This window comes from Aegilops tauschii, unplaced genomic scaffold (assembly GCF_002575655.3).
Source record: "Aegilops tauschii subsp. strangulata cultivar AL8/78 unplaced genomic scaffold, Aet v6.0 ptg000547l_obj, whole genome shotgun sequence".
NCBI classification, from domain to species: Eukaryota; Viridiplantae; Streptophyta; class Magnoliopsida; order Poales; family Poaceae; genus Aegilops; species Aegilops tauschii.
Window position 1 is genome coordinate 65,717 of NW_027332785.1, and position 21,386 is coordinate 87,102.

A 21,386-nucleotide genomic window follows, 5' to 3' on the forward strand; every position below is an offset into this window, starting at 1 on the left:
ACCTTTTTTGTGATCCTCTAACATGCGATCGAACTTCAGCTTCTCCTTTTGACTTTCGCACTGTCTCCTTGCATCAACAATGACCCGGCGGAGATCATCATCGGGCACATCGCCTGGTTCCTCTTGATCTTCAGCAGCTTCCCCCATTGCAGCATCACCGTATTCTGGGGTCACATAGTTGTCATCGTCCTCTTCTTCTTCGCTGTCTTCCATCATAACCCCTATTTCTCCGTGCTTGGTCCAAACATTATAATGTGGCATGAAACCCTTATAAAGCAGGTGGGTGTGAAGGGTTTTCGAGTCAGGGTAAGACTTCACATTCCCACATATAGGGCATGGACAAAAGATAAAACAATTCTGCTTGTTTGCCTCAGCCACTTCGAGAAAATTATGCACGCCCTTAATGTACTCGGAGGTGTGTCTATCACCGTACATCCATTGTCGGTTCATCTGCGTGCATATTATATATAATTAAGTGTGTCAAACACCATTACAGAACATCATGAATTGATAAGTGACCAAATTCATAGAAGTTCATCATCACATTAAAACCAAAGTACATACATAGTTCTCATTGAACAACATATAGCTCTCCAGGGCATCTAATTAAACCATATATCCATACATTGAACTATGTAAAACATTTCAATGCAACAACAAATGCGATCATAATCGCAACCAAGGTAACAATTGACCCAACGACATAATGATACCAAGCCTCGGTATGAATTGCATATTTTCTAATCTTTCTAATCTTCAAGCGCATTGCATCCATCTTGATCTTGTGATCAACTACGACATCCGCAACATGCAACTCCAATATCATCTTCTCCACCTTAATTTTTATTATTTTTTCCTTCAAGTAATTGTTTTCTTCTTCAACTAAATATAACCTCTCGACAATAGGGTCGGTTGGAATTTCCGGTTCACATACCTCCTAGATAAATAAAATCTATGTCACGTTGGTCGGCATAATTGTCATAAACAATAAATGAACCAAATAGTTATAAAGGATAATATATACCACATCCAAATCATAGACAGAACGAGGGCCGACGGGGGCGGATACCAAAACCATCGCACTATATAATAAGAAGCAATAATAAAAGTAAGAAAATTATACAAGTATCTATCTAAGCATACAAGTAAGAATTTTTTCCTTTCAGAAAGAAGATAAGAACAAGAGGCACACCAAGGTGGTGCCGGTGACGAGATCAGCATGGGCGATCGACGGCGGTGAAGATGGGGACGGGACGTGACGGACCGCTAAACCTAGACAAATATTGAGGAAAATGGAGTTTGGAGGTCGAGCTTGGAGAGGAGAAAGCTTAAGTAGTGTGGCTCGGGCATTTCATCGAACACCTCATGTGCATAGGAGGTGAGCTAGAGCATCACAAAGCCCACCCCTTGCCGGCCAGAAAAACCAGAGCAGTGTGGAGTGACCTGCTCGCCGGCGAGAGGGTATATATAGGCAGATCATTGGTCCCGGTTGGTGGCTCGAACCGGGACCAAAGGACACCCTTTGGTCCCGGTTCAAGCCACCAACCAGGACCGATGGTGGTGGGCCAGGAGCGAGGCACATTGGTCCCGGTTCGAGCCAAGAACCGGGACCAAAGGTGCCAGATGAACCGGAACCAATGCCCCACGATGGCCCGGCCGGCCCCCTGGCCTCACGAACCGGGACCTATGCCCCCATGGGTCCCGGTTCTGGGCTGAACCAGGACTAATGGGCTGGCCTGGACTGAACCAAAGCCCTGTTTTCTACTAGTGGTTGTCAATCCCTTCATGGTTAATTGTAAGAGTGAGACCTCATAGAGATAGATAAACGGTAAAGTAAATATTTTTGGTATTTTTGGTTTATAGATCGGAAAGTAAAAGATTGCAAAATAGTAGATCGGAAACTTGTAAGATGTAAACGAGATTCAATATAATGGAAAAGAGACCCGGGGTAGGTTTCACTAGTGGCTTCCCTCAAGATAGCAAATGTTGTGTGAACAAATTACTGTCGAGCAATTGATAGAAGAGCGCAAAGTTATGACGATATCTAAGGCAATGATCATGAACATAGGCATCACATCCGTGTGAAGTAGACTGAAACGATTCTGCATCTACTACTATTACTCCACACATCGACCGACTTTTGCCTTCATCTAGAATATTAAGTTCATAAAGAACATATTAATGCATTAAGTAAGATGACATGATCTAGAGGAATTAACTCAAGCAATATGATGAGCACCCCTTCTTTTTATCCTCGATGGCAACAACACTAGTAGAAAATAGGGCTTAGGTCACAGGGCAGTTTTCACATTAGCCCCGGTTCAGTCACGAACCGGGACTAATCTGAGCATTGGTCCCGGTTCGTGAGCCCAGGGGGCCGGCCGGGGCCTCGTGGGCATTGGTCCCGGTTCGTATGGACCCTTTGGTCCCGGTTGGTGGTACAAACCGGAACCAATGGGCCACGCTCCTGGCCCACCACCCTTTAGTCCCGGTTCATACCACAAACCGGGACTAAAGGGCTGGTCCCAGTTGCGGCCAGTGTTTAGTCCCACCACGCCAACCGAAGGGCGCTCACACCAGTTTATAAGCCCGTCCCTCTATGCCTTGTTGAGCTTCTATGAAAGTGAAAATAGATGCCCTTATACAGGAAATTTGACTTAAATTCATAGTAAATTTCATAGAAATTTTGTATGAATTTAGGTTGAATTTTCTCTATAAGTGCATCTATGTTCATTTTTTATATTTATAAAATAAATAAACCTTAATAACATAAATAAAACTAAATAAACCTTAATAAAATAAAATAAAATAAACTATAGTAACTACAATAAATAAACCTTATTTAATTAAGTAAAAATAGCAGCAAGTAAAATAAATAAAAATAGCAGCAGTAAAATAAATAACAATAAAATAATTAAAGTAAAAGACATAAGTAATTAGAAATAAAATAAATAAGTTTTTTGTTGTAAGTAGAAAGAAAACCTTTTCAGAGTTCATTTGAAATGCTTTTCAATTTTAGGGTCTTATAGCTCAAAATAATTAGTAAATGCATGAAAAATAACAAATGAAGTCAGAAAGGATTGACAAATGATGATGTGGCTTTGAATGGTGCATTTTGAACACACAAAAAGTCAGGAGTTCAAATAAGTTTTAAAAAATAAAATCTCTTTGTAACAGACGAGTTTCTGGATGAAATCCTGATACTTTGAAGGAGATTGTCCGTTTTGTACACGAAGTGCATCCAGTTTTTGCCGTAACCCTCTCAACTTTCTTGCACATGCTATGTGGATGAAATGATGATATCATGCCAACTTTCAACCTTTTCAGAGTTCATTTGAAATGCTTTTCAATTTTAGGGTCTTATAGCTCAAAATAATTAGTAAATGCATGAGAAATAACAAATGAAGTCAGAAAGGATTGAAAAATGATGATGTGGCTTTGAATGGTGCATTTTGAACACACAAAAAGTCAGGAGTTCAAATAAGTTTTAAAAAATGAAATCCCTTTGTAACATACGAGTTCCGTCTGAAATCCTGATACTCTGAAAGAGATTGTCCGTTTTGTACACGAAGTGCATCCAGTTTTTGCCGTAACCCTCTCAACTTTCTTGCACATGCTATGTGGATGAAATGATGATATCATGCCAACTTTCAACCTTTTCAGAGTTCATTTGAAATGCTTTTCAATTTTAGGGTCTTATAGCTCAAAATAATTAGTAAATGCATGAAAAATAACAAATGAAGTCAGAAAGGATTGAAAAATGATGATGTGTCTTTGAATGGTGCATTTTGAACACACAAAAAGTCAGGAGTTCAAATAAGGTTTAAAAAATGAAATCCCTTTGTAACACACGAGTTTCCGGATGAAATCCTGATACTTTGAAAGAGATTGTCCGTTTTGTACACGAAGTGCATCCAGTTTTTGCCGTAACCCTCTCAACTTTCTTGCACATGCTATGTGGATGAAATGACGATATCATGCCAACTTTCAACCTTTTCAGAGTTCATTTGAAATGCTTTTCAATTTTAGGGTCTTATAGTTCAAAATAATTAGTAAATGCATGAAAAATAACAAATGAAGTCAAAAAGGATTGAAAAATGATGATGTGGCTTTGAATGGTGCATTTTGAACACACAAAAAGTCAGGAGTTCAAATTAGGTTTAAAAAATGAAATCCCTTTGTAACACACGAGTTTACGGATGAAATTTAAACTATTCAAATTTGGAAACTAATGGATTAACAGAAAGTTTATAATTATTATGAGCTAAAAGCAAAAAGAATAAAAAATAAAGCAAAAATCAAAAGAAAATAAATAATTCAAAAAACAAAAAAATACTGGAAAAAATAAAAAAATGTCGCCTAATGGGCCACACAGCCTGCATACGACTAGAAACCCATCTGCACATGGGCCAGGATGCAGGCCCGCAGGCCCAATAGGCCCAACATGGCAATGACAAAGGTAGGCATGTATAATGCCTGCATATTAGAGAGGAGCTCAGCACCTGAGCTGCAGCGCAGCTTATAAACAGGTGCTGAGCTCTCTCAGCTAGCGAGGTGGGACTAAACTTCCCACCGCACCGCGCCAGCACATTAGTCCCGCTTGGTGGCTCCAACCGGAACCAATGCTCCCCTTTGGTCCCGGTTGGTGCCACCAACCGGGACCAAAGCCCTCTGCTTCCCGCCCTTTGCGCTGGTGAAAAGAGGCCTTTAGTCCCGGTTGGTGGCACCAACCGGGACCAAAGGGTGGGTATTGGTTCCGGTTGGAGCCACCAACCGGGACCAAAGCCTTTGCTATATAAGTAGCACTTTGGAAATTTTCTGATTTCCATCGCCAGTGTCCCCCCGCCCGACGACGCCGCGAGCTCGATCTACGCCGCCAGGCTGCCCCATCGTCGTCGCCGTCGCCCGTGCCCCCGAGCCCACGCCATCGCCCGTCCCCGTCGTCCTCCGCCGCGCGCCCCCGAGCCGTCGCCCCGTATACGTCACCGTCGCCACCCTCCGCCCCCGGCCCGCCGCGGTCGCCGTTGCCCTCCGCCACCCTGTGAGCGCCGCCCTGATCCCCTCCTCCTCCTCCCTGTAATGGCCGCCGCCGCTGCCGCCGCGCCCCCTAGCTATAGTACTGTACGTAGTTTAATTTAGATTTGTAATTTAGTTGTATTAATTTGGATGTGTAGTTAGATGTGTAGTTAATTTAGTTGTTGTAATTTAGATGTATTAATTTAGATGTGTAGTTTAGATTTTTCATATTTAGAAGTCATTTATGTATGTTCATATTTAGAAGAAAAAGAAGGAGAGAAAAAAGGAAAATAAGAAGAGGAAGAAGGAGAAGAAGAAGAAGAATAAGAAGAAGAGGAGAGGAAGTAGAGGAGAAATAAATAAGAAGATGAAAAAGAAGAAAAAAAAGAGTAGAAGAAGAAGGAATAGAGGAGAAGAAGAAGAAATAGAATAATATATTTCTTCTTCTTCTCCTCTATTCCTTCTTCTTCTCCTCTTTTTTTCTTTTTTTTCTTCGATCTCCTCCTCTATTCCTTTCTATTTCTCCTCTTTTTTTCGTCTTCTTCCTCTTCTTATTTTTTATCGGGTATGTCGTTGTCGATATATGTACCCCCCTCCCCGATAACTTTTAGTAAGTACTACTTAGAAAGTGTTTAATAGAATTAGTTAGAAAAATAATAGAACTAGTTAAACTAGCTAGTTTATTTGTAGTAAGTACTACTTTATTCTATTTATAGTAAGGAAATTAATAGAACTAGTTTGTTTTTTTAGTTAAAGCAATTATTCCCGCATCGACGTCGACGATGCCTATCCCGCATCCTCGTCGTCGACTCGGCGGAGGAGGCCGGCTTGATCAGAGGGGCCATGTCCGGGACTGGGCTCCGCCGGGCTGGTTTTGGGAGGTGCTACCTTCCGGTGGGCGTAGGTTGGTGAGGAACCAGCCCGTCGTTGAGGAGGACCAGCACGTCCGTCGCTACATGGTTGCGTTGGAGGGCAGGTTCGACAATACCTGGCAGGTTCTTCAGGGATCTCACTGGAGCTATGATCCTGTGATGGTTCCGTCCCTTTGGGTGTCCACCGCCCGCGCCGATACCCGTCGGGCGCTACTGTTCTAGCTGTACTAGCGATGCTATATGTATGATAGTATTCGAGGTGTATTAGTGATAATATTCGGCGATGTACGGACGCATGGAGATGATGTAGTTTTTCTTATAATTGAATGCATCCTAATTTGAATACTACTTTATTTTGTGATTTGATTTTGCTTATTGAATGCTCAAAGTGGAAAACTACTCCGATCCTACTTTGAATGCTAAAATTGGAGAGCACTATGATTAGTTGATAGCTTATAGGGTTTTTGTTTTCGCAGAAATCTAGGAGCCCCCCGGGCCCCTCCATCATCCCCGCCCCCTCCGACATCGAGGTGAGACCAGCCAAATCCTCTTTTAGAAAGATAATTAAACGATATTTCGGGTTGACTGTAAGTCTGTCGAGTCTCCACCATATATGAGAGGACGAAGAATCCCGACTGTTGTCGTGGGGGTAGCTTCTCCTTCGTTCCCGTGTGCTAGAAAATTTGGTGTAATGCACTCGAGAACGAAAGGAGGAGCTACCATCACCGACAGTCGCAAATGTCAGAGAGGAATCAGTGAGGGAGAGTTCCACCATATATATATGAGAGGACGAAGAATCCCGACTGTTGTCGTGGGGGTCGCTTCTCCTTTGTTCCCGTGTGCTAGCTAGACATTTTGGTGTAATGCACACGGGGACAAAGGGAGGAGCGACCATCTCCAACGGTCGAATGTATACACCACGTGAGCTGAGAGTTTTCAAGAAAAGACTCGACAAACCGATAGTCAACCCGTGATGAATAATAATGATCTAACTTAGGTTTTTTAGTACATGTATTTAATTGTAGATGTTTAATATTTGAATTATATATGAACATAGGAAATGTCGTACTCGGACGACGAAAGTCTCCCGGGGGAGTGCGACTGGTGCCACGACGACCGAGGTCAGTGCGACAGGCCTCACCTGGACGAAGATCGGCGCTTCAGTATTAAGCTGGAGGAGACGTTCGATGTTGAAACGGTACGCAACGACGACAAGTGTTATTTTTTCGTAACTAAGCACGACTTCAACTATTTCAACGTGTACTTTTCATCTTTTACAATTCGGCTAGCTTATCCCATGCCATGCAAGACGCTACGTCTTGGAATGGATGGGTTTTGAAGACCATGAAAGTATGGAAACAAATAAAATTCACCTAAGGATCCATCATGATATAGATTTTGAAGTAAAGCTGTATAATTCTGAGAGCGTAACCCATTTTGGTTGCAAAAATTGGGAAGCATTTTGCAAGATGTATGGTTTTGATGAGGGTATGCTTGTCACCATGGATCTTGGTGATCCTGACATCGAGCAAGACAATATGGACATTTGGGTCCTTGTTGATACGCCTCCAATTCTACCGCTATGTGAGTTTCTCAAACATAGTTATTAGCTAATTTATATTGTTCATTTCAAAATAGTTGACAACTTATTTTTATTGACAGCTTATTTTGATTGTTCAAACAATGTGCGGAACATGGTAGACAGAACCTACTACACCGATGGCTCTGAGTTAACTTATAAGGAGAAAACTCATCTGGTCGGATTTTGTACTGATATTGAGAATTACAATATCTACAATCAAACTCCTCATCATTATGGTCCTCCATACGTGCCACTAGTGCACGTGTTGAACTACGGTAACTACTATGGAGATACCCTGGTAAGATTTCTTACTATTAGGACATCCGTGCATATTTTGCATAGTTCTAAAACTAGTGCATTATCATTGCTAACTATGAAGTTATTACTATGTTTTTCAACAGATAATCCCAGAGGATTGTGTGCCTCATTTGATGTATCAGAATGGTAGGCTTGATGTTTTGAATATACAACCAGGTCATCCTACGAATCTCAACTGTCCATACCGGATTTCTAAAAGAAGTGGAGACATGCAAATCAAAGAATGGAAAAAATGTATGGACAGTCACAAGGAGCTTCTTGGAAGCAAAAGGAAGCGAGGCGCAAGAATTGGAGACAGGATGATCTCCATTCTCCATAATGGAGAGTCAGGGTCTATATTGTTTTATGCTATTTTACCTTAAAGAGGGTATTTCGGTCCTACCTAATACTGATGATCTTGTGCTAAGAACAATTAAGTAGGGTTGGTTCGATGACTGTGAGGATGATGATCGTATGACTTGTTATTAATAACGAGTAGAAGTTGTATGATGATGATTAGTAGGACTTGTTATTATATATGATGATGCATGATGCGTGCATGAAGAGTTATTATATATCAGCGGGTGAAATGAACATGGATTGGATTGAAGTGAAGGCAACATGCATGTGGTTCGTGTCGAAAGTAGTACAATCCAAACTTGATCAAGTCCGGATTAGTATTACTTTCGACATGCACCACATGTTGCCTTCACTTCAATCTAAGCCATGTTTAGGCATAGCAGTACGTAGCGTTGGTAAACCAAGCACGGAGATATAAGAGAGGACACTTCTCTCTAATAGCTACCTAATAACAACCTAAATTAACCCCCCAAAATGTAGGAGATATGCCCTAGAGGCAATAATAAATGATATTATTTATCTCCGAGTTCATAATTATGTTTATGTTCCATGCTATAACTGCTATGGTTCTCGAGTCTGCAATAACCACGAGGCTCGGAGGAAGACTCATATGCACGTGTGGAATAATAAATGGTAAAATGTATTCCTAGTCTGGCCTCTAAGACTAGCTCAAGTGTTGCATGATGGTTATGTTTTCCTGATCATGGGCATGTCTATGTTACCAACCTTGAGGGCATAATGTTAAGAGAACATTTGTGTTGAATCGACCCGGAATGATGTTATGCTATGAGATTGATTCGTCACAAGTTTATTGGTACATAACACAGAGATGGTTAACGTTTGCATGATTCCTTAGACCATGAGAGTATCGAGTTTCATCATGCTTGCTTCATGAACTTTGGGGTTTGTTAAACGTCATCCGTAAATGGGTGGCTATTACGGCGGCTTACGGGTTGATGGAAAAGTGTGTCAAGTAACTTGATAGCTCAAGATTGGGATTTTCTCCTCCGACGATGGAGAGATATCTCTGGGCCCTCTCGGTGTTACGGTATCCATCATCGTCTGGCCAGACACTTTGTGATTTGATCACGGGGATGCCGGAACACGATAACGAGAAAAGAGAACAATACCGGTAAAGAGGTAACTTGCATAGTGGACAAGTTGTTGATCCACGGGAATGCCAACATGTCTCTCCTTGGGTATTTGTAACATATCGCGAAGCAACAGGAATAGCACACGGCAACTGGAGGTTCACTCGAATATTTATTCGTGTGGGTATAGGGGTCAATATGGGTGTCCATGGCTCCGATGTTGATCATTGATCAGAAGGGGCTCCGGGTCATGTCTATACTTCACCGAACCTATAGGGTCACACGCTTAAGGATCATCTATCTGCTGAATACTAGACAGGGAGTCTGAGAGAAAATCACCGAAAAAGTTTCGGACACCGAAAAGTTTCGGACAGCGGAATCGTACCGCAGAGAGAGGTCATCGGATAAGTTTCGATGATACCGAAAAGTTGTTTCGGGATACACCATTAAGTCAAATTGGTTTCGGCACATGCCTGATAATTCTTGGAGGATGCCAGAATCATTCTGGAAGCTTTTTGGAATTTTCTGAGATAAAAACCGGAAATGTTCCAGAGCTGCCGGAGCCACTTCAGATGCGTTTCGCAGATGAAAATCACTAAAACCGGAATTGTTTCGGAACGCATTGAAAATCATTTTAGTGGGTACTGGAAATGTTCTTAGCCCACATAAATATTTTCAGTTCGATCAGACGCTGAAAAATTTCGTCGTGAATAGTGAAAATCAGCTTTATGGTTACTTTATGGAAAGCCACCTTTTGGGGCTTTGCTCCAAAAGATCTTGGGGATGACATGGATGGATAGGAGCCATTTTTTGGGCCCCTCATGGGGGTGTGGCCGGCCACATGGGGTATCCCCCCTTGGGGACCCTCTTGTTCCTTGGTTTCACTCCTAGGTCCTTGTGGAAGGACTTCATTTATGTGCATTTTGGGTTTTTTGTGAAACTACCCTACCCCCTTGGGATTTCCTATAAATAGAGGTGGAGGAGCAGCCCTCCACACTCATCCCTTGCTCTCATACACATGCCATGCATTATCTGGCTTCTTCTCTCCCTCCCACGAAAAGAGTTTCGTAGAGCCGTAAGGCTGTCTGGGTTCCGGCAGGAACTAGTTCTGGACGGCGAAGCCCTGCCGGATAGATGACACCGTATGTGTGCAACTCTGTAGAGAGATCGTAGTTTCGGTCTTAGTTCGTGAGTGCCTCCCGAAGGGCTGTCCGTGTGACCGTTTGAGTTTCGAAGGTCCTCCCGAAGGGCTGTCCGAGTGACCGTTCGAGTTTCGAAGGTCCTCCCGAAGGGCTGTCCGCGACACCGTCCGGGAGGCTGTTCGACCGCCTCCTGGAGGGCTGTCTAAGGAGCAGATGAGGGTATACATCCTCGCGGTTGGGAGGTTGTAAATCCTAGCTGCGGGGATCTGCACCGCCGATCGTCATCGACTCTACTTCCCGCTGCGCTACGAGTCAGTAACGAAAAAGATCAAACCATGTATGCAGTCTCCATAGTGGTCCTGGGCTGGTGCGTAGGTCGAAAATTTTTGTTTTCTGCTGCGTTCCCCTACAGTGGCATCAAGAGCCATGCTATGCGTAGATGCAGGTTTCGATCTAGAATACATAGAGATGTATGGGTATTGCATAATATAATTAGGTAGTAGATGAGATCTATTGCTGAAAATTATTTATGCGGGTGACAGATGAAATCTGTTACCCGACGTTCTTGTTGCTTCCCTAGAATTTGCGTTTGCTCAATCTCGAGACAGCATGGTGGAATTTGACAAAGTTCTGGCAATCCATGATCCTGATTGATCATGGAAGTGCTATCAGTTCTTTGGGTTCTGCCGTAGTCAAAAGAAAGATGAAATTCGCAGATGAAAGGGCATTGCAGATATGATCTGCACGGTGGTCATGCGTATGACGAAGTTTAGTATGGGGCTCGAGATTTAATTATCTCAGGTTTCATACACCCCGAGATGTTAATCTAGCAACTTGAATAATCATACTTGATGATAAAACGTTGGTAGCTGCGGTTTAAGTCAAAACCTTAGAAGCCACGTAAATTTTTTTTTTGCATAAACCGATTAGAGGCGTCTAACTTGGTTTTGCAGGATGTGCATGTGATGTGGTATAGCAGTGCTCATACTAATTCGATTATGTATGAGATGACTATATGATGTAATTTGATTAACATGACCTGCGTGTCATGATTCGGCATGATGGCTGGAGCCATATGATTGCATTTTAATGACCTGCGTGTCAACCTTGTTGTAATGCATTATTTTGTTAGCTATAGAGATAGCGATATTATCTGGTGCATCGACAAGGTGGTGGCAATCTTCGTGAAGGTGACCACCAACGCGAATGCCAAAGACGAAGAAATGAAATACTTCTCCGTCAGAAAGGGCTATACCATATCATGCTATTATGAATTGCCTGAGATGTTTATCCCTTATGATGCACCCTTCTTGATTGCGCGGTAGTCGCTTTTATTAGGGTGATCTCTCACTTAAAATATCAAGTAGTTAGTGTTCTCCCAAGTGTAGCACCGTCACGGCACCTATCTTTTCGGGGTGCGCCATGGATGCATGGGTACGAACGATTAGAGAAGTGTGAGGCGGGTGAGGTCAGACCTCGCAGCAAGATCACTTGGTTGTCTTGACGTCATGGCAGGATCGTCCTGAGCTCGGAACACACGCATCAAAAGATGAGCAAGAGTCACATAGAGATGTGATCGGCAAGTTGGCCTACCCATTAAAATTCCCGTTATGAGATGATGATTCTATGGCGATGAATTGAAGTCTGGATCTTGCATCACTCAAAATTAATTGTGAGAGATATTGATTTGAGTGGGAGCGCACTGTTGAATTAACATGTTTAATTCTTAGTGCAATTAATTATGAACACTGTCTAAGTGTTTCTTGCATAATAGTTGTAGAATAATGGCTCGCATTTCCACTTTCCCTATTAAAATTGAATAGCTGTTAAATATCTGGTTAAAACTTTACGATTGGTAACGTAATATAAGGATTGTCCTCAAAAGTGCCGAGAAGGACTTTGTCCTATCACATGCTTTCCGTATCCTCCCGCTAATGCTATGGATCATGTGACTCTCGTCCTTCGATCCAAAAGCTAGAATTCTGTTACGGTCAAGTGGAATATGTTTGCTTCCATGAAACCCAAACTTCGAAAGTTGGGATAGTTATATGATATTCATGGAACTGGAAATTATTTTCAGATACAAACAAAGCAATGTTTGTTTGCAAGTATTAGTAAAAGTGTTTACTATGCATTTGACTGTTGGGAAAGGGATCCAGAAGAACGCCTGTCATATAATGAAAGGTGAATAAAACAACAACTTAAAGAGAAAGGAAGTGTCCAAAGGGTGTTAGTATGACTTACACGCCTAGGAAGTCCGGGGCTAATGCCACTCTTAAGTTGGGTGCTTCTTCTGAGAGTAGGAGAAATACTAAAAGTTAAACTGTTAGAAGTATAAAGGCAAAAGGAAAGAAGACTGGAATATCCAGCTCATGTATGAATGTCATACAAGTTTTTGATGTATAGAAGGCTGGTCAAAGATATAGTTCTTGCGAATTATGGTTAAACATGTTAATCACTAATTCTTGGGTATTGTGAGTTCATCACAAAATTGCCCGCTCGATTGCATTCTGTTGCAACTCGATGTAAGAACTACTATGGCCTGAAAGACTAGCTAGAAATGAGGTTAAGGTATACACAGGGAACATAGTAAATGTTACTATACCTTCCATCGGTGTATTGCCGTCTGTATTTATTTTCATAATTCATTTAGAGTTTTACAAACTCTATCCCATTGCATAAGGTATCTTGCAAGAAGGTTGTTCATAAGAGAACTTTTTATGTTCGATGTTATGAATAACACAAGGGCCATACTTTCATTATGAATGAGATGTATGTTATGAATATTGATAATAATACAATACCTCTGGGTTTACTTTCATAATTCATTTTAGAGTTTCATACACGCTAGCCCATTGCACAATGTTTGTTGCAAAAGAGTTGTTCATAAAAACAACAATTGTTGTTAAGTATTATGAATAACATGAAGGGCCATGCTTCCATCCAAGATGGCATGTATGTTATGAATATTGATGGAAATATGATACATCCATAACACTGACGCTAAATGTCGCAAGACTAAAAGAATACCACACAAGTGTGGCACTACATTTGGTCACATTGGAGAAACCCGCATGGAAAATTCCATTATGATGGATTTTGAAGTCTTTTTGATTTTGAATCATCTGACACTTGCAACTTTCCTCCGAAAAGTGAAGTGACTAAAATACCGTTCACAGGCCATAAGGAACGAACAACAAACTTATTAGTGATCATACATTTGATGTGTGTAGTCCGTTAAGTGTTGTTAGTAGTGGATTTATTTATCTTCAGAAATGACTCAAGTAGATATATGGATATTTACTTGATGAGACGTAAGTCTGGATCTTTTGAAATCATTCAAAAGGTTTTCAAAAATGAAGTAGAAGTTATTGTAACAAGAAAATTATGTTTCTGCAATTTGATTGCACAAAGGAATATTTGAGTTACATGTTTAGCGAATGTCTGATGAGTTGTGAAAGGGGTTTGATAACTTGCACCTCCCGGAACACCACTGCAAGTGGAAAGTCTGTGGAGATGTAATCAAACCATTTATGACATGGTAAGGTCAAGGATGACATAAATAAATTTGCCATTATCCCTTTTAAAGTGATGCTTTAAAGACTGCGGCTTTTACACTGAAAAGAGCTACATCGGGTCTGTTGAAATGAAGCCATGGTATGGTACGCCCAACCATGTTATATCTTTTCTTAACATTTGGAATATGGGGCTTGTGTAAAAGGTTACAAACCTATTCCAAATCAGACAAGTGCTACTTTGTAGGTTATACCAAAATGTTGGGTATTCCTCCCTCACTATACCGAGGCAAATAGTTTTGCCGCGAAACGGTGTGCGTTTAAAGAGAATGGTTCTTTCAAAAAGGTGAGTGGGAGAATAGTGCAACTCGACGAGATAAACAGTATCTACGTCATCAGATCAAAGGAAAGAGACCTTGGAAGTAATTCCAGAGTTTCCTACTGCGACTGATACGGAAGTCTCTACAATAAAATGTATGAACTTCGGTCGAACTTGCAGCTGAACCACGTAGGCAAGGCTCGTGCAAACCTCTCAGGTGCGCAAACGAGATATTGTTGTTAGACAACATTATACCTACGATACACAAGGAAGCGTTGATGGGCCCTGACTCCGGAATTGGCTAAATGCCAATACAACCCGAATTAGTTTCCATATAAGTGATTCAAGATTTAAACCTTGATACACCTTTCGGAAGACTTAGAGTCTAACGAATATTTATGGAACTTAAAACTGATACGGATAAAAATGTTTTATCCATAAAGCTCGACTTGTTGAAATAACAAGTTCAAGAGTTGACTACGATGAGGTTGTTTTCATCGTAGCGATGCTTAAAGTCGGTTCGGGTTGAACTAGCAATTAATACATATTTCAATCATGAGATATGAAACATGGATGATAAAAGGATTTCCATCTGATGGAAATGAAAGCTAGGACTTGTATATGATACAGTCCAAAGTAATTTGTCGATCCAGAGGATGCTAGTAGGTATGCAAACTTCAGAGTTCTAGCAATGGACAAAAGAGAGCAAAATGGAGTTGGAATCTTCGTGTTTTGATGAAATGGTCAAAGGGGTTTTGACTTCATCAATGGGTAATGAAGATGCTTGTAATTCAAGAAAGTAAGTGGGAGCATAATAATATTTCTAAAAACCTTATGTGCTTGGCACATTGGTAATTGGAAATAAATTTCTTGACACGAATTAGGACTTCATTTGAAAATAGTTTTTCGATGAAGTGCTTAGGCTAAATAGCCTCAATATTAGGCATGATGATCTATGGAGATAGATTTACCTAATGGGGCTAAGCAATGAATACATATTGACAAGATGCTAAAACCTTTTAGCATTTAAAACGCCAAGGAGTGATTCTTGCCAAAGTCACATGGAAAGAGTTTTTGCAAGACTCGGTGTCCCAAAACACTGATGAGTAAAATACATAATGCAGATTCCACACACTTTTGTGTTTGGATTAATCATGTATTCCATGGTATGTAAAACAACCAGATATGTCCGATACTCCCAAGGTGTTACGAGTATGGATACTAAAGTGATCAAAGTATTGATCGTGGGACAACAGTGAAAGATGTCATTGAGTACTAGAGTAAGTACTGATGATATGTTTTCTTGCAAGCGGAGATCATGAAGAGTTCGTTGTAAAAGGTTACATCGATAGTCTTCATCTTTTCACCGTGCAATTTTCAATTTAAGTTAAGGGTTTTGTGTAACACACAATGTGGTGGCACAGTTAGTTGGAATTTGTTCAAACTAGTTACTGTGGCGAATTCTATAACAAGGGCTAAGTATGTTGACGCTTTAGAAGCGACAAAGAAATTGTTGAATCATATAGTTCATTCATGAACTTAGTATAGTTCCAACATGGCTTTTGACAATGGGACACTACTGCAGGTAGTTGCTCCATAACTCAGTCTGAGGAATCCAGGTTCGACCTGTGATTCACATACATACAAAGCCAAGTCCACACAAAATATGAATTTTGTGAAAACGAGAAAACGCGAGGACATGCAAAGATACACAAGGAACTGAAGTCGTCAGATCCGTTGGACATCAGGCTATACCACAAGCGAAGCATATTTATACCGGTGTGCCACAGGTGTAAAGTGCATTAGCATTAACTAGATTATTGACTCTAGTGCAAGTGGGAGTCTGTAGGAGATATGCCCTAGAGGCAATAATAAATGATATTATTTATCTCCGAGTTCATAATTATGTTTATGTTCCATGCTATAACTGCTATAGTTCTCGAGTCTGCAATAACCACGAGGCTCGGAGGAAGACTCATATGCACGTGTGGAATAATAAACGGTAAAATGTATTCCTAGTCTGGCCTCTAAGACTAGCTCAAGTGTTGCATGATGGTTATGTTTTCCTGATCATGGGCATGTCTATGTTACCAACCTTGAGGGCATAATGTTAAGAGAACATTTGTGTTGAATCGACCCGGCATGATGTTATGCTATGAGATTGATTCGTCACAAGTTTATTGGTACATAACACAGAGATGGTTAACGTTTGCATGATTCCTTAGACCATGAGAGTATCAAGTTTCTTCATGCTTGCTTCATGAACTTTGGGGTTTGTTAAACGTCATCCGTAAATGGGTGGCTATTACGGCGGCTTACGGGTTGATGGAAAAGTGTGTCAAGTAAATTGATAGCTCAAGATTGGGATTTGTTCCTCCGACGATGGAGAGATATCTCTGGGCCCTCTCGGTGTTACGGTATCCATCATCGTCTGGCCAGACACTTTGTGATTTGATCACGGGGATGCCGGAACACGATAACGAGAAAAGAGAACAATACCGGTAACGAGGTAACTAGCATAGTGGACAAGTTGTTGATCCACGGGAATGCCAACATGTCTCACCTCGGGTATTTCACTACAGGAAACAGCTACTTTGCCGTCTGCCATGGCGGACGGCAAAGGCTCGAAAGGCGGACGGCAAAGACCTTTGCCGTCAGCCGCGCACGGCAAAAGGCTCCGGCAAAGAAGGCTACGGTAAACAGCTGCTTTGCCGTCTGCTTCCTGGCGGCGGACGGCAAAGGCTCTTTGCCGTCTGCGGCGGACGGCAAAGAGGGCGGACGGCAATAATTGCGCTGTCAGTCCGTTAAGTGGCTAACGGCAGACCTTTGCCGTCCGCCGCAGACGGCAAAATTTCTCTGGTCTTTGCCGTCCGCCTTATGATGTCATCTACACGTCACTAGATGGCAGGTTCTTTGCCGTCTGCCACTGATGGCAAAGTGCAGGTTCTTTGCCGTCTGTCACGGCCGGCAAAGTCTTTGCCGTCTGCCACTGTAGGCAAACTGACCAAATGGGTCAGCTCCCAGGAAGCACAGTTGGCTGCCACGTGGCTTCTTTGCCGTCCGCCGCAGACGGCAAAGAGCCCTTTGCCGTCGGTGGCAGACGGCAAAGAGCCTGCATATTGTCTGTTTTTTCTGTTTTTTATTAAATCCCACAATTTGCACAGAAAATATATAAGTTTCATATCACATATCCAGCACATATCCAACACATATCCAGCACATAAGTTTCATATCACATATCACATCAGTTTCATCCATACACATTGTTCATACATAAGGAAGTTCCATCCATACACATTGTTCAATCCATATATATATTACAATGCAAAGTGTCATGAAGATAGCAAGCTAGATACAATGCAAAGTTTCATCAAAGGAAAAGCAAGCACTCCATCATAGCAAGCTAGCTTCCATCAAGTGAATGAAATCTGCAAAATGGTAAATAAGAAAGTTAGAAATAGGTGACTAGAACAAGAAGAAGACTAGAACAAGAAGAAGACTAGAACAAGAAGTATATGTCATTTATGAGCTAACTTAGGTGAAATGGATCATATATGAGCTAACTAAGTTGAAATGGGTTGTTTATGAGCTAACTTAGTTGAAATGGATCATTTATGAGCTAACTTAGTTGAAATGGGTCGTTTATGAGCTAACTAAGGTGAAGGGCATCGTTTTTGAGCTAAGTAAGGTGAAATGGGTCATTTTGGAGCTAACCTAGGTGAAATGGGTCATTTTGGAGCTAACCTAGGTGAAATGGGTCATTTTAAAGCTAACGTAGGTAAAATGGATCATTTAGGAGCTCATCTACGTAAAATGGGTCATTTTAGAGCTAATTTAGTTGAAATGGATCTTTTTGAGCTAACTTAGGTGAAATGGATCATTTAAGAGCTAATTTAGGTGAAATGGATCGTTTTTTAGCTCACTTAGGTCAAATGGATCGTTTATGAGCTAAATTAGTTGAAATGGATCGTTTATGAGATAACCTAGGTAAGATGGGTCATTTTGGAGTTAACCTAGGTGAAATGGGCCATTTTAAAGCTAACGTAGGTAAAATGGATCATTTAGGAGCTAATGTAGGTAAAATGGGTCATTTTTGAGCTAACTTGGATGAACTGCATCATTTATAAGCTAACCTAGGTAAAATGGGTCATTTTGGAGGAAAATAAGCTAACTCTATGTCATTATGGTAAGCATATTGGAGGAAATAAAGCTAAGTCTAGGTCTTTATGCATTTGTTAAGCAAAACACTAGAGACTTACCGTGATCAGGGAGGTGTAGGAGCGGGGCGGCTAGTGCCGCTACCTGGAGAAGGATCGTGCGATGCGTTTCTGGAGTTAAGCTGCACCAAAGATCATTTCCAATGTCTCGTTAGCATTACGACACTCAAATGTTAAGACTACCAAGTAATGTCCATTCAAACTAAACTCACCGTGCTCCCAGGAGCAATCACTGGCATCGGCGGAGCGGGCTGACCGGACTTCTCGCACACAGACTGCACATTTGGTTTTTAGAACAGAGTCATACTAGTTAGTAATGAGACTCAAATGTTAAGACTAGCAAGTAATCTGCAGAAGAAACTTACCACAAGGAGCTCGTACATGGCCCTTGCCTGCATGTCATTCCGTGCCCTCTCCTCCTCCATCATCTTTCTCGTCCTCTCCTCCATCTCCCGCTGCCTCTCCGCCGCCTCTGCCAGAAGTTTCTCCGTTCTATCTCTCTCAGTCTGTATAGCAGCCTGCAACACCACTCACATGACCATTCGTAATCATTGATGGAAGCGCACACAATGTAATGGAGAAAGATAACTGAGTACGTATCACTAACCTTGATGGCGAGTTGCATTGGCCGTTCACGAGGCCTTATCTCAGGAGCGGAGCTCGACTGGCGCGCCCTGATCTCCGGGAGAGTGCTAGGACAACGGATAAGTCCATCTCCAATGGCTATGGAGCCATGGGACCTCCCGCCACCAGATATCATCACCAGCTCTGGATCAATGGGACCCTGGCTCGGGTTAAAGTCCTCCCCTTTCCTCGCCTTCCCCTCATCTCTATATCTCACGAGCTTGTTGTGGGAGGAGATGTTGGTGAAGTTGTTTGCATCATCGAGGTCAGACTGAGAGAAAGCCTTGACTTTCTTGAAAGAGCCAGTGTGGGCCATGGCATACAGGTCGTACACCTCTGGCACCTTATCCGCCTTATTGTAGCGTGCCTGAAAGAGAGAAACAATGAAAATTGGTAATTAAAGGGCTCAAGCTAGCATGATGAATGAATTGCATGAATCATGAAGCAAACCACATACCCAGTTGCGCCCGAACTGATATAAGTTGGAGCTTCCTTGATGGTGTGGCACACCTTCCATTTGGGCACGTTTGTCCTTGGACTGGTTGTGGAGGGCTAGCCATTCTTGTGAGCACCACTCATCGACCAACACCTCCCAACAATCCATCCGATCCGCACACCATCTCGGAGGCGCCTAAGTTAGCAAATAGAAACTTCAGCGCTACGGCTAAGAATTACTAAATGAAGGAACTTAAGTAGAAGGCCTTAAGAATTACCTTCATGTACTACTCCTTACTCAAGAACTTATCGCGGCACGCCGGCTTGGTCTTCTTGATACCACGCAAGGCGTAGTAGTCTCGAACAGCCTGCACCCGAGCCTCGTGCCGCAAGTTCTGGAGTAGGCGCTTGCAGACGTTCTGGATAACATTTGCGCTGTCCTCCTCGTATCCCTCCTCACACCTGTAGAATGTCTGCAATCAAATGAGACAATATTGATTAGTACAATTAATAACTAGCTAGTTGAAGATTTTGAAATGTGTAAAGGAGAAATTACCCAGAACGTCCTGATCACCATGTCTGCCCTCGTGTCGCACACGACACCGTCGATAATGACATCCGGCGGGGCCGGGGCAGCCACGTAGTGCTCCCAGCTCAACCCAAGCTCTGGAAGCCGAACCTCACCAGGCAACGTGACAAACCCCGGGAAGTTTTGCCGGCAAAGAACTCCAAGGACGGAGTTGGGCCGGCGGACACTATGATGGTGGTCCCAACCCCTGCAGCATGACAAGGCCAACGCATTAGTTATTTGAAGAAACGTGAATGCAGAAGGTACAAAAATATTAAATGCACTTACGTACCTCTCCTCATCAGGGAAGATCAACCACCTCTGCTCGCGGGTCGCCGGCACGGACGGGAGCCGTGTAGCACCACGCTGGTAGACGGTGCCACCCTCCTCCTCAAGATCAGTCGGCTCCCCGCCATCATCAGCATGGCCACTCGGCTCCTCGGGCTGATCCGGCCAGGTACCCCATCCGAACGTGTGCTCCTCCGGGGTCTCGTGGGCCGAACTCTCGTGGGCCGAAGGCCAGTCGACCCGAGGCTCGTGGGCCCAAGACCCGTGGACCGGAGGCTCGTGGACCGGAGTCCGTGTAGCCTCCTCCTCGGACGAGTCCACCCTAGCAGTCACGTGCTCGGGTGAAACAGCTGGGGGTGGCGGCGAGGAAGGCGCCCTAGCAGTCACCCTACCTCCTCTCCCGCGACCACGTGCCCCACCTCCTCTCTTCCTACCTCGTCCCCTGCTGGGCACCGCGGTCGACGAAGAAGGGCCCGGCGGTGTGGACATACTGTCCAGCAACGCTCGGCAAAGAGGTACGTCTGGAATCGAAGACCTCAGACCACGCGCCGAGGAAGAAGGGGCCTTGGCGCGCTCCCGACCAGCGCCCTCCATCTTTCAACACCTGCCATGACAAACAGTAAATGAAATTAGTACAACATAAAAAAAAGACCGACATGAATAATAATATGTGTATCACTTAAGTGTATCATCATCAAGTACAACATTAAAAAATTTAATACCTGACACTACTAATAATCTCGATCAGTATCATCAATAAATGCATAATCATCATCATCATCACTATAATCAATGACGGGCTCATAGGGTTCAGTGGCATCAACATGTGCAAGGCCACCTTGACGTAATCGGTCAAGCAATGACAGGTCATCCGCAGCAGTAACCTCTTCTTGTTCCGGCTCTTCTTGTTCCTCCTCTGGGGTGATGTCGGATTCACTGTCGCTGTATACTTCAATGTTTTGGGGTGAAGTATAGCGGTTCTTGAAACGCTTTTTGGAAAGACGTGTCTCTTGGAAGAATTCTCCTTCATATGTGTTTGGGTTAATGTGAGGTTCATAAT